Source organism: Falco cherrug, chromosome 7 (assembly GCF_023634085.1).
Source record: "Falco cherrug isolate bFalChe1 chromosome 7, bFalChe1.pri, whole genome shotgun sequence".
Taxonomy (NCBI): Eukaryota; Metazoa; Chordata; class Aves; order Falconiformes; family Falconidae; genus Falco; species Falco cherrug.
In genome coordinates this window covers 10,478,143-10,490,957 of record NC_073703.1, presented here as the reverse complement: position 1 = coordinate 10,490,957, position 12,815 = coordinate 10,478,143, and positions in this window count along the sequence as shown.

Sequence of the window (12,815 nt, the reverse complement as noted above, 5' to 3'; positions counted from 1 at the left end):
TTTCCCAGGCTGGGAAGTGAGGTAATCCCAAAGCTCTGGCAAAGGGAGGAATTCAGAGTTTCTCTTGTCTGAATATTTTTAAGTGCAGAAAAGTCTCTGACCAAACTGTTATGTTTTCACAGGGCAAAGCACAACTCCTCACACAGAGACCTGAACTGGCTCCAAGGACCACACAGAGCCATGCTCTCAGCTCCTGGAGAACCACAGCAGCTCTAAGGTTTGTGGCAGCCCTGGAAGTTAAAGGTGCTCTTTAGAGCTCTCCAGTTTAGCTGGGCTTTCTGCACAGCACATGGGGTGGGAGAGCTATTTATCTTCTATCCATTCCCTCTTCAACCCTGCAGACAACTGAGCATCTACTTCTGGTAGGTGAACACCTCAGTGCCACCAAACACTCATGCACTGACTATTGCCCTCAAGACCGTTTATGGGTGCAGACCATGGTCCTGACTGAGTTTCCTTTACCACAAGGAGGAAAGAGCTCCCCCTCCTACCAGAACAGCTGGCAGGATTAATCATGAAAGGGGATTTATCAGCATTATAGTTCATACTTGGCTGCTTGGTGCTGGCGTTTCAAACTCTGGCCCCCATGGATTAGTTTCCTAAGCACAGGAGGGAAAGCTATGCATGGAGTATCTCTGGGCAAACACTGGCTTTAGCTAGAGAAATCAAAGGGGAAGATATTTAGGAAACTATTTTCTTTTCCTTCTGTGCCTTACTGCTTTCTTGCCTTCCTGAGACTCAATTTCTATAGCTGAGCTTCAATTTTCAGCTCTGTGTCACCTCTCTGAACTATAGATTGAATTTAGTGTGATAGAATCACTGAAGAGAGATTGACCCATCAAGTTCAGGTCTTGCTCTACTTTCATACTTTATCCTGCTTGTGCTTTTTTGGGTAGCTTGATAGTTGAAATGCCTTGGTGAATTTTCAGATTGTCAAAGTGTGATCCAAGAGGCTTCCTCCTCCTCCCTCCTCCTTTTCCTGCTTCTTAAGTCAGAGTCCAGCTGAAGTATTTCTTGTTCATGATATTCCACTGGGCAAATGACCCTAATGAAGAGGCCTTTTTTCCCCCAACAACATTATATCTTTCCAAACTGTTGAAATGAGCTTGCTCACCCAGAAAAGGCAACTCCGCAGGCTTGAGGCTGCAGCAGGTTTGGAGGGATGGATCTAGGTAGAGCATCAACATGATCTTCCACGCTGTCCCCATCCCTTTGCTTCACCTGTATTTTTTGCTTTCTTCTTGACTGCTGGATTAAACAGCGTATGCACCTTGTTCACATTTGACCCCTCTCTAAAGTGATGTCCGAGGCAGTAAATGAAGATTTCAGCGGCCCACACTCTGCTTTTATGTAATGAACAGACACCACACGGGAAGAGTCCTCAGTGGCTGGTGCCATAGCTGGCTGGGATCAGCTTTACAGATGTACCTGTCAAGGTATCCTTTGAAAAAGGGATTTTGTAAATCATTCAGTCATCGCTGTCTTGATAGTGCTCATGCATCCTGACCACAGGGCAGGAGCACTGCAGCTCAGGCTATGCAGAATGTCTTTATTCAGGGGGTTATTTTCATTTCTTTAAGCTGCCAATATCCTGTAACACTTCAACAGCCAAAGAACTATTTGTTCTTGGGCACCATTTTCTGAAAGGGGAATCTGTCAAGTGCTTTAATTTCAATTGTCAAGTGGTTTAATTTCAGTGACTCCTTGTTTGTTTAAGCCCTGATCTCCTCCAGGTTTTGAAAAGTCAATTTTTCCCTGCATTTGGTAAAGGCTGATTTCTTCCAGCCCTCAAAAAATATTGATGAAGCTTAAAATGTCCCTTCCTTTTCAATCCAAAACAAACAAAGTTTGTGTCCTTCCATGCTCAGCTGCCTACGACATTCTTGGAAGCAGGTCTGTTGGTTAGCTCACGCGGCTGGACTGGCTGCCTCTCCTCCAGCACATGGTGAGTGCAGGCAGGGTATTTTCAGGGCTAGCACAAACAGGCTTCCTGGCAGGACTTTTTGATGATAGATGAGGTGAAAAAGAACCACGTGAATTTACGAAACTTCTTTCCTGCCGTTTTGTGTCTGGTGTTTGGATTATCCTGGGTTTAATAGTCTGAATTGCAGCTGAACGTGAGCCCCCCATGTGCCCGGGTGGCCAAGGAGGCCAGCAGCGCCTGGCTTGTGTCAGACACAGCGTGGCCAGCGGGCCCGGGGCAGTGACCGTCCCCCTGCGCTGGGCACTGGTGCGGCCGCCCCTGGAATCCTGGGGTCAGCGCTGGGCCCTCACTGCAGGGGGGACACTGAGGGGCTGCAGCGTGTCCAGAGCCGGGCAGGGGCTGGGGAAGGGGCTGGGGCACAAGAACCATGGGGAGCGGCTGGGGGGGCTGGGGGGGTTCAGCCTGGAGAGGAGGGGGCTCAGGGGGGACCTTATCGCTCCCCACAGCTGCTGCAAGGGCTGCAGCGAGGGGGGTCGGTCTCTTCTCCCAGGTCACAAGTGATAGCACAAGAAGAAATGGTCTCAGGTTGTGCCGGGGGAGGTTTAGATTGGGGATTAGGAAAAATTTCTTCGCTAAAAGTGTGGTCGGGCACAGGAACAGGCTGCCCAGGGAGGTGGCTGAGTCACCATCCCTGGAGGTGTTTAAAAGATGTGTAGGTGTGGCACTTGGGGACATGGTTTAGTGGTGGACTTGGCAGCGCTAGATTAACAGTTGGATTCTATGATCTTAAAGGTCTTTTCCAATCTAAACGATTGTGTGATTTTCCCATTGCTGGGATACTAATAATAGCTCTGTCTGATGTTGATTCTCTAGTGTCCAATAAGGAACGTGGGTTCAGCTCTAGTATCAGTCTGAACATAAATACAGATGCTTTTCTGGCCTATTTCATTCTGGGAACTCGACATCTTTCAGAGTATTCACATATCTGGTTCAAACCAGCCCGTGGACATCACGATTTTTAAGGAGCCAGAGACAGACAGCTGCATAGATAGCACGGATCACACAAACCTCGTTTTCTCAGGTACGCTGGCTAGAAGCCATCTTCCTTTCTTTGGCTGCAGATCCCGCCAGGCCTGCCAGAGTTCCATGAATCGAGACTTTGTCTTCCCCGTTATATTTGGTGACATCTTCTGTTCTCTTACCTGTAAACTACAATAACCCACCAGTTGCTGCCCTTTTCCACTGCAGCTGTGGTGAGGGAGGGCTGTGGTTAAACCACCTTGTTTCTGTCCAGCTGAATCTGGGTCCTCCAACCCATTGTCTGCTTAAAAAGAAAAGAGTGAGAATCACTGCCTTTCTTTTCCTTTGGTCCGTGTTTCTAATTCATTCTTAAAACAGCAGCGAATCCCACCCTCCTCAGCCCCCCAGGCCCCAGAGGAGCATAATGCTGTTAATTAATTCTAATGAACATCAGACCGCCAGCTCCTTTCTCTCTGCACTGGGACAGGGGTTACTTTTATCTCCATCATTTTCCTTCCTTGATCTGATTTCTCCCCAGCTAAATTAAATCTCTGTCCTCAGTTTCAATTGATTTTTCCTTTCTTGCTCCCTTTTTAACTGAAATAAGTTTACATAAACGTAAAAGTAACAAGACACGGTCTTGGAACAGACACATCAGCTGTCTAATGTGGCCCAGGCTGTTGTAAATCAATAGTAGTGTAGTTTAATTTATATTTTCATAACTCATTCAGCTTCCCCCTCCCCTCTTCCCCCCTAACCCTGAAAGCTACATTTTTATTTAACTGTCACCAGGTCCTGGGAGACTTGGATGGAGCTGCCTGGCCCATTGGACCATTCGTTTGATGCAAGAACCATGAAAGACTCAGATTTCTGTCACAGAAACAATATTTCTTGCATTAGCTATTTATGGATTTACACATTGCTGCATTTCTCAACAGTAAATAAAATAAGTAACAGGCAGCAAAAGCTTGGCAGCGTGACAGGGGCCTTTATAGGATGCCGAACAAGGACAAAATTAAAAGCAGGGAGAGTAAATAAATCTGCAGACAGGGCTTCTGACACTTGCATGGGTAATTGCTGCACTCTGTGCTTTACAGTCATCATTTTATCTGTGTGGGGGTCAGAAGGAGTAGGTGTCCTCCAGGGAGAATGAGGTTCTTGCTGTAATGTGAGCCCATCCTCCCACTGGAATCTGGCATGGACAACAACCTGGGGATGAGATGGGAAAGAGGCGGAGGACTAATGGCATCTTTGGTTATGAAAGCTGTTTCTTATGTTCACCTAATAAACTTGGAAATACTTGGCCTTATGTAGGCAAACATGATAGCTGCCAACAGCAAGCTGGCTTCAATAACTGAAAAAAGCTTTGGGGGTTGTGGATGAGGAAGGGTAATATTTGTATTTATTTGGAGGAAAACATATAACAAGCCTTTTAGATTTGGAGCAAGATTCAGAAGTATTTAAACACTGTCTGTTGTGTATAACTCCGAGATGGCCAAGGAAAACCCCACTGACTTGTGACTCCTCGAAGGGTGCAGCAAAACTACTGGGCTTTAAGACTGCAGCATTTGGCCCTGTTTGCGTACAGCACCAGCATGTGGGGTGCTGTGATGGAAGGCAACAATTTGTGCCAGTTTACTCTAGATGATCTGACTGCTCCTGGCTTTCTAGCTGCCCTTGAGCTCCCAGATTTACGAAGATAATAAGGTTCCTACCAAAAAGCAAGTTTAAGCATGTGCTTGATGTTCACCACGTTCAGCTTAACCCCGTGGTCGCTTAAGTATGCGTCCTATTGCTTTGTTGAACGTAGGCCTAAAGCCAGAACAGATGTGTACGCACAAATATGCATGTGTGCATATATACATACATATAAAAAGCATATAACATTTGCTGTCATCATAGCAACAGAATGTCTGTGTGTTGCCGATGCCTTGGTAACAGCATCTGTGTATGTCTGCACATATGTGTATACTGAGTTGCCATGGGATTGGGTGTGGCATGTACTTAAACAGAATAAATTAAAGTGTAGGAATAGAAAAACCTAAGACATCTATCTGCCAAATCATTTTCCCTTTTACACATCTCCTTACAACCTCTGCATGCAATTCTACCCTCTGTTATAACTATCTACAGAGCATCCTTTTTTTCCTGTGCTTGTCCCCAGTGCCCCACATGCATTAGACAAAAAATGGATAAAATTTAGATTAAAAATAACAGCATTATAACACAATGATATCCAGACAGGAGTGAAAACAGTTTTCTTTGGTGAATCCTTTTCCCCTGAAGAATGAGTGCAACAGAACACCAGGGAGAAGGAAAGCACTGTGCAGTCAGATGTATCTGCCTTGGTAAAATCACGGTCTAGTCTAAACGGTAAGAAATACCTGTTACTCTACAGTGACCATTAAAAATTACAGATAATTCTAAATCCCTGATTTTCTAAGAGTCAACAACACAAATGTATTATTCTTACAACAATATTTTAGGTGTCAATATATCAGGCTGATACCTAAAATATTGTTGTAAGATTAATACATTCGTTGCGTATCCTCTGAACAGAGATAAGTCAGACTGCTCACATCCATAGCCAGAATTCAAGGGAGGCATTGCTACATTAACCCTTTTCCAAAAGCCATCTTGAATCATTAAATGTACCCATCAGCTATTTTGAAATTCAGTAGCTCTACAGACTTCAGAATAAAAATCCCAAATCCTAGACAATGAACATGAAAACATTATAAGGCAGCAATATAGGACAACTGTCACTGTGTGAGGATGATGTGAACACTGTTCATATCAAAAGAAATCAAAGCTATTACTTCCATCCTATGTAATCATGTCCATGAACTCGGGGATCCTTGAAATTCCCCTCCTGCGTTTTTCTTGCATTGATTTAACAAATCATTCTCACTGGTTTTATTAAACTGGAAGTGTAAATCCTGGCCTGACCGCCATTGCATCTCAGTCAGTAGGAAATTATATTTAGCAGTGATGAAACCAATGCCTGAAAGGACAAAATAAATAACACAGGAAGAGTGAAAGAAAGACAAAATATCAGGGAAGAAGGGAAAAAAAAAAACCAAAAACAAAAAACCCCAAACCAACAACAAAACACCAAGAAGGAGAGTTGCATTAGGCTGTGCTTGATTGCAAACACAACTGACAGCAGCACTTTGCATTTTGTTCTTCTAAGTATTCTTGCAATCAAAATGTGGGAAGGCTCCCTTTGGACCAGAGATGGGCTCCTCCACAGGACTGTTGCCTTCAGGCCTTGCTGCATAGGAAATTGATTATTTTTTTTCATATTTCAGAAGGTTTGATTACCACTGCCTGCCTCCACATCTCTGCTCATACCAGTGACAGTGTTTTAGAGGCAGACTCGTTTACTGGTGAACTTGGCCAAAAAGTGCTGCAGACTCACTCCATTACTGTTCAGTGAATACCCCATCCCCAATGTACCATTTCATTTACCATTCCAGTTCTTGTTAAACACCGAATTTCTGTAGAGAACCACATGTGATACCAGCTCCTGGAAGCCTTTTCTAGAAGCTTATACCAGTAATGCACAGGGCTGGAGTTGAACCCAAGTCTGGTAACGAAGGACTGTGTAATGTAATCCACTGAGCCTCGTAAAACCTCATCTCTAACATGAATGTATATTTCAAAGGAATCCAATTTTAAAAGCAATGAACGGTTATATGAGCATGAGGAAATTCTTACAAGAATGGGTGATTTCTGCAAACTTCTTCAGCTCTATTGGAAAAATTCTGTAGAAATCCATAGGAAAAAAATGAATGCCTCCAAAGAAGTTTAGGGTGAGGAGGTTAATAGAAAAATCATATCTCTAGTGTGGAATTTATTTTCATTCGGTGCACCTCAGTATAGCATTCCGTTAGGACAGCTAAGAGAGGGGGAAAAGAAAAATCTATCAGAAAGTAGATTTTCTAATCTAGTTGACTACAGTTCTGCCCTGCAAAGAAATAAAGACTCTCTCATCCCATGAATCTGGCAACTGTGAAAAGCAGATAGGAAATAATTTGTCAATAGAATTGCAGATAGAAAACAGATGAGAGAGGTTAGGGCAGGCACAAACCTCTGCACAGAGCCATAGCTTGTCTGACATTCTCTTTAGCAGCTCAGGGAAAGCAAATAGTTTTCCAGGAACCTGTTCATCAGAGGACAATAAGAAACAGGCCCCCAGCTGCTGCTGCCTTTAATTACTTTGCAGGTGTTCTCAACACTGGCACCTCTTGCCTGATGCATAGACTGAAAGCCAAAGATTACAAGTAAGAGTCCAAGGAAAAAAGAATTCCACTAGTTCAGAAGACTGTTCAATAGGCTTCATGTTGAAAACAGGGTGTACTTTTTCAAAGTTTGCACTTGTAAGGTGCACCTAGTCAGCCCAATAGTAAAATAAGTCAGTGTGGGCACTGAATTCCTTTGGCCTTCTGCAAATCCACTCTGGGATCATTGATCCAAAAACCAAGGGAGAGCAGGAGTTGGTTTGAGCAAAGATCCCCTTTAAGCTACAATACACCAAATTACAGCAGACACTCCATTGATCTCATCTGCCTTGAAAAGAAAAATTCCTAAACACCAGTAAATGCAACAGGCATTAGCTTTCCCTGGCAGTGAGATTTTGTGGGTTTATTTATAGCCTATTAGTGCTTATGAAAGGTAAGGAACAATAATCTAAACCAGAGTCAACAACAGTGTGGTCAGGTAGAAAAATCTGCCACTTCAACCATCCAGCTTGCTCCTGGACCAGAAAGCCCTTGCCTTGTCCTGCTCTCCTGCCCATCCATCACCAAGCACTTCACACCCTTGCGTACCCAGCTGGGCTAAGGGGCTCGGGCGCAGGAAATCTGTGTTGCTGCTGAGCAATTGTAACCAAAACACAGAGAGTACAGGACTATTGAGAAAGTCCAGAAAGTGATTGTTCTCACCCAGAAATACCCTGGTAGAAGTAACACTTCTTCCTTCCTTTTAGATCCAACTTTGCCTTGCAAAACCCTCAATATTTTAGGTGAAAACTATTCTCTTTTCATAAAAAGGTCTAGTCTATGGAAAAAGCCTGGTGAGAGAGAACTGAAAGTGTCTAGAGAGATTCTCAGAAATACTATGAGTATTGTCAGTGTTGTCAAAGCCCCACACGCCAGCCCCCACCTGAACAACTACATTGCTCCACACAGCAGCCCCCTGCTCCAGCTCTCTGTTCCTCCACTTGCCTGTGAGAGAGAACAGGGAGAAGGGAAGATATAAATGGAGCTGTAACAGGTGGCACCAGCCTTCCTTATGATAGGATGAAAGAAAAGCACAGTCATTCTTGATTACTACTTGAATAACTGAATTACAGGCTCACCAGAAACCCCAGGCCTGGGTGAAATGATGGCCAGGTGATGCTGCCTGCTGGGGAAGAGGAACAAGAAAGAGAGGAGGAGCAGGGAAGAGCTGGGCAGCTTATACGCCTGTTTAAGGCCCAGATAAACGTTTTGCATGTCTTTACTCCTGGTTTTCTAGGGATACTTAAAGCTTTAAATAATACTAAAGATTGTAATGCTCTCTTTCTGTTTCTAATTTTCTAAGTTTCCTGTTTCTAATCTCCGCCTCTCCTACCTTGCACTGGATCTGAATTGCCACCCTTGGCTGGCCCAGACCTGCGTTACGCCAAGCTGGTTAGAGCAGCAGCAGAACAAAGAGCAAGGAGATGTGCTCCCCTTCTGCGTGGGCTGGAGTCAAGCTCAACGCCTGCAGCCTGTGTTCATTTTGGCTTAGAAAGGGGCAGAGCAGCTGTACCAAGCAGATTGTGGAGGGATCCCAGTTGCTGTCTGGAGAGGCTGTTGGATGACAGGAGTCTCAAGGACTGTAGAGTAAGTAGAGAGGAGCCTGCTGGTGGGAGATGGGCTTTAAGATCTCATCCATGAGTGTGGCAGAAAAGGGTTGACGGTAAGGCCACTTCAGTTTAAACAAGAGTAGTCAAAGTGAAGTGCCACATGTAAGATTGAGCTTGTGGAGGAATAATTCTGAAAAGGGCAGCTGGGACCCAGATTCTGGTGATCGGTGTATTATCCGTGTGACCCACAGGAGAAATGGTTTGGCTGCTCTCATTTAAGCAGCAGCGAGCAGCAGAGCATAAGGAGAGGAAGTACAAGGTCTTAAATAAATCCAATTACTCATGCCATTAATTTAGATTTACTTGAGTAGTTGGAGCATGCTAAATAAACAACAATTGATTAGTTAGATCATGTTCCTTTGAAATTTAACCATGAGTAGATATTTATCTTACAGCCTAATTGTAAAGGTTTGCCAATATGTTTCTGTGGTATTTAAAAGGAGGTCAGTCACACTTTGCATCTTGGATTTGCAGTTATTCCCAGGATCACTTTTGTCTGCAAGCCTTTTTCCCTGGCTAAGTGATAGTGCTGTAGTGATGACAGGTGTAGGCGACACTTATTTTGCACGTTGCCATTGAACTAGACACATATACAAAAGAGTATGCATGGAACAAACCCCAAGGTTTGCCTCTAGCTCATGTGAAGATCAGCTGCTGCTCACAGGAGGAGCCAGCTCTTGAGGGAAAACAGCAAAGTATTACTTGAAACTGCATCGTTACAGCAGCCGTAGCAGAGAGAGGTAATACAGTCTTCATGGGCTTTGCAATGAAATCAAGCTAAGCAAGAGCTGGTGGCGTGGAGACATTCATGCTGAAGCAGCTGAAGAACAGCAATTCATTTCGCATTGACTACATCCCATGTTATTGGGTGGTGGGGAAAAAAAAATGATGTCTTTATTTAGAAACAAGGAAAATTCCTCTTCCTCCCATTTCCTCTTGACAAAAATCAGTGTCTTCCCTGTAACTCAAACACTTCTAGAAGTGGGGTCCTTTCTCTCTCCCCACATACACAGAAAAAAAATAAATGCAACTTCATCCAACACTTCCCCATGACATGTTCTACCTCTGCCTGTTCCCTATGTAAAATGCAGGAAGGACTGTCTCCCCTCTGAATTGTTCTAAGTATTCAATCTGTCAATGAAAAGAGTGAGAAATCTTTTCTTCTGGGACTTTTAATCTTAATCTGAACCCGGTTAAAATGATTATAAAGTAATGTGCTTCTTAACCACATTACTATCAGCTAACACTTCCTGTCCATTAATAAGTTTCTGAGGTTGCTGCATGGATGAAAATGGAATTTTAAAAATAATTTATCATTTCCTCCAGTGGCAACAGACTTAGGAAGTAGGTACATGTGAAAACAGAATATTCTCTTACGTTCAGAGGTCTATATAATCTTCCCTCTGGAAAGTACATCTTGATGTTTATCAGACATTTGTGGATCTTTGGGGTTTTTCTCTCCATGAATTCCGTATTCAGTTCCAGTTGGTCTGCTTTCTGTATGCTATTTTTATGATGAAAACACTTTGACAATATTGAGATAAAGCCCAGTTCTCCCAGCCACGGAATATATGTGTAGAGAGAGCAGAATATTAAAATAAGCTCTGCATTGTGTATCGTGGTAGCATTCTGCCCATGGCTTATAGAAAAGTAACAAAGGTTTAGATGGCAAAACCAAGCTGTTTCTTGGCAGATTTTATTTGCTTCTTTCATTTGATGGTCTTCACTGTTTATCAGCCTATTTGTTTTTGCCTTTGTCATGCTTCCGAGTGCCTGAGTCAGTGTTCTTCAAAGAATGCCCTTGTAAATGAAATATTATCTTCTCCAATGCATTTTTAAAGAAATTAAAGTACTCTCAGGTTCCTACTTGGAAAAAAAATAATCAGATCTGGCAATTTTGGAATATTTCAGTCGTGTCAGGTTGTATTTCAAGTAGACAGCTCTGTGTGCAGTCTTCTAATTAAAATGAACAGATATTATCAACTTATTAAATTATCCCCCAATCTGGTAATTTCACTTTTTAAAATAAAATCTTTTCTGCTTAGAAAAAATCTGAAACGAACATAACAAGTGCTAAACTGATCTTGAGACTGCCTATGCAAGAAAGCTTTACAAAGGATGAGGGTGACATTGGTGTAGGGAAGAGAGCAATTGATATTCCTCATACAAAGTCTGATAGTAGAAGATGAGGACTACTTGGTGGAGAAGGGAGTGATGATGATCCTGAATGTTTTACTGGCTCCAGATCAGTTTGTACTTTAAGAGTTTTCCCTGAAACTCCCAGCAACCCCCTTCCACCGGCCTGTGAGTCCTATGCAGAGTCCTTCCCCTATTCTAAATAGCATGAGTAGATTTAGAAAGAGATATACCTTATTTATGTATATCACATATGAGTAATTGATATTCCAAAAAGGAGGGAAAATTCAGCTAAACAGTCAATTTATTTTATGCAAAGCCATCCTCGCATCCCTGAGTTCACCCTTGGTACCATCTATCTCTGGCAGCCGTGGCCATTTGGTAGGTGAGGTGTGGGTTCAGGTTTCCAGACCTGGTGGTATCATCATCATCACGTGTCCCCCGCAGACAGGGATGTCAGAAATGTAGCTTCCTTGCAAGCTGTGACATTATGAGTGCCAGTTCTCAGACTGTGCTCATGCTTCTCCTTGCCAGGGCCAGCAGCAATAACACGTGCTCCAGACCAATCCATGTAATTCTCCTCTGCTTCATCCCACCACTACGGGATGCCAAGAGCCGCTTTGCTGCTGTCTTCAGCTGCCCAGGGACAGGCGCCCACCCTGGAGTGCTGCTCCCAGTGGGGACAGCAAGAGGAATTTCTCAGCTCTTATTCCAGAGCCCCCTGACCTTTTAACTGAAGGATTGTCCAATTTTGAAAAAAGAAATAGAAAGAAACAAATTCCAAGGACACTCTGATGCAGTATAGCTACAGGAGTTTTCACTTATAGAAGCCAAAAATAAGGTTACACTTTGAATGCTTTTTAATTGGATCCATTCTTCTCCATTTTGTTTGTTTGCATCCACAGGAATTTGCGTATATAGCTTAAAAAAAATATATTTTTTCTTATTTCTTTCTTCCTCTCATCTGGAAAATCACTTCCTAATGCCTTGAAGCCTCCCCAGGACTGGAGGCTTATGAATTAACAAATACTGCTTTGGCAAACCAAGATATTAGAGAAGACCAGCTCTATAGTCACTCAAACGCATTTCCACTGCCAAAACCTACACAGCAGGGGAGGAAGAATGGACAAAATAGGGGTCCACACATCTGAATGTTTTATGAATCAGAGGAATTTTGGGGAAAGTAAAATCTAATAGATAGCATCTGCTGTACCTGGCAGCATTAGCCTAGGATAGATGCAAGTTCTTACAAGCTTATTGCATGACTCGGAGTCTCCCTCCTGAAGATGCAGAGGCTTTAGGGTCTGTGGGAGGAAGGACTGGAACCCAATGCACCAGTTCTGGGCAAGAAGGACTACAGGATGCAGGCCAGGTGACAAGGATAGATCCATCATGGTAACAGTCTCCTTTTCTTGGCTTCCCACTGCTTGGAGTTAGTAAATAAGGAGCAAAATTACAAAAGGAACACCTACGAACAACCATCTGCTGGAAGAGAAAGGAATATAACAGGAAGAATTACTCAGCTGGCTGTGGGAATGCCTTTTGGCCAAAAAGCATCCCAAATGGCCATGTTCTGAGAATGGAGATGCCTCAGCTGAGGCTGGGCAGAAGGACAGAGCATGATGGGCCAGAGTAATCCTACCCTGGCAGCACAGCTAGGACCACTGCATTACTCACTGCAATTACTCACCTGTGTTAAATAGTCAGCAAGGAGCAACACTACAAGCTGCACCCTGAGTTGTCAACAGATTTGGGAAGATTTCTAGCTACCCCGATCCCCGAGATAACAGCTAAAGCCAATGTAGTTTACACCAGCGATATTTTGACCCATCTTTCCCATGA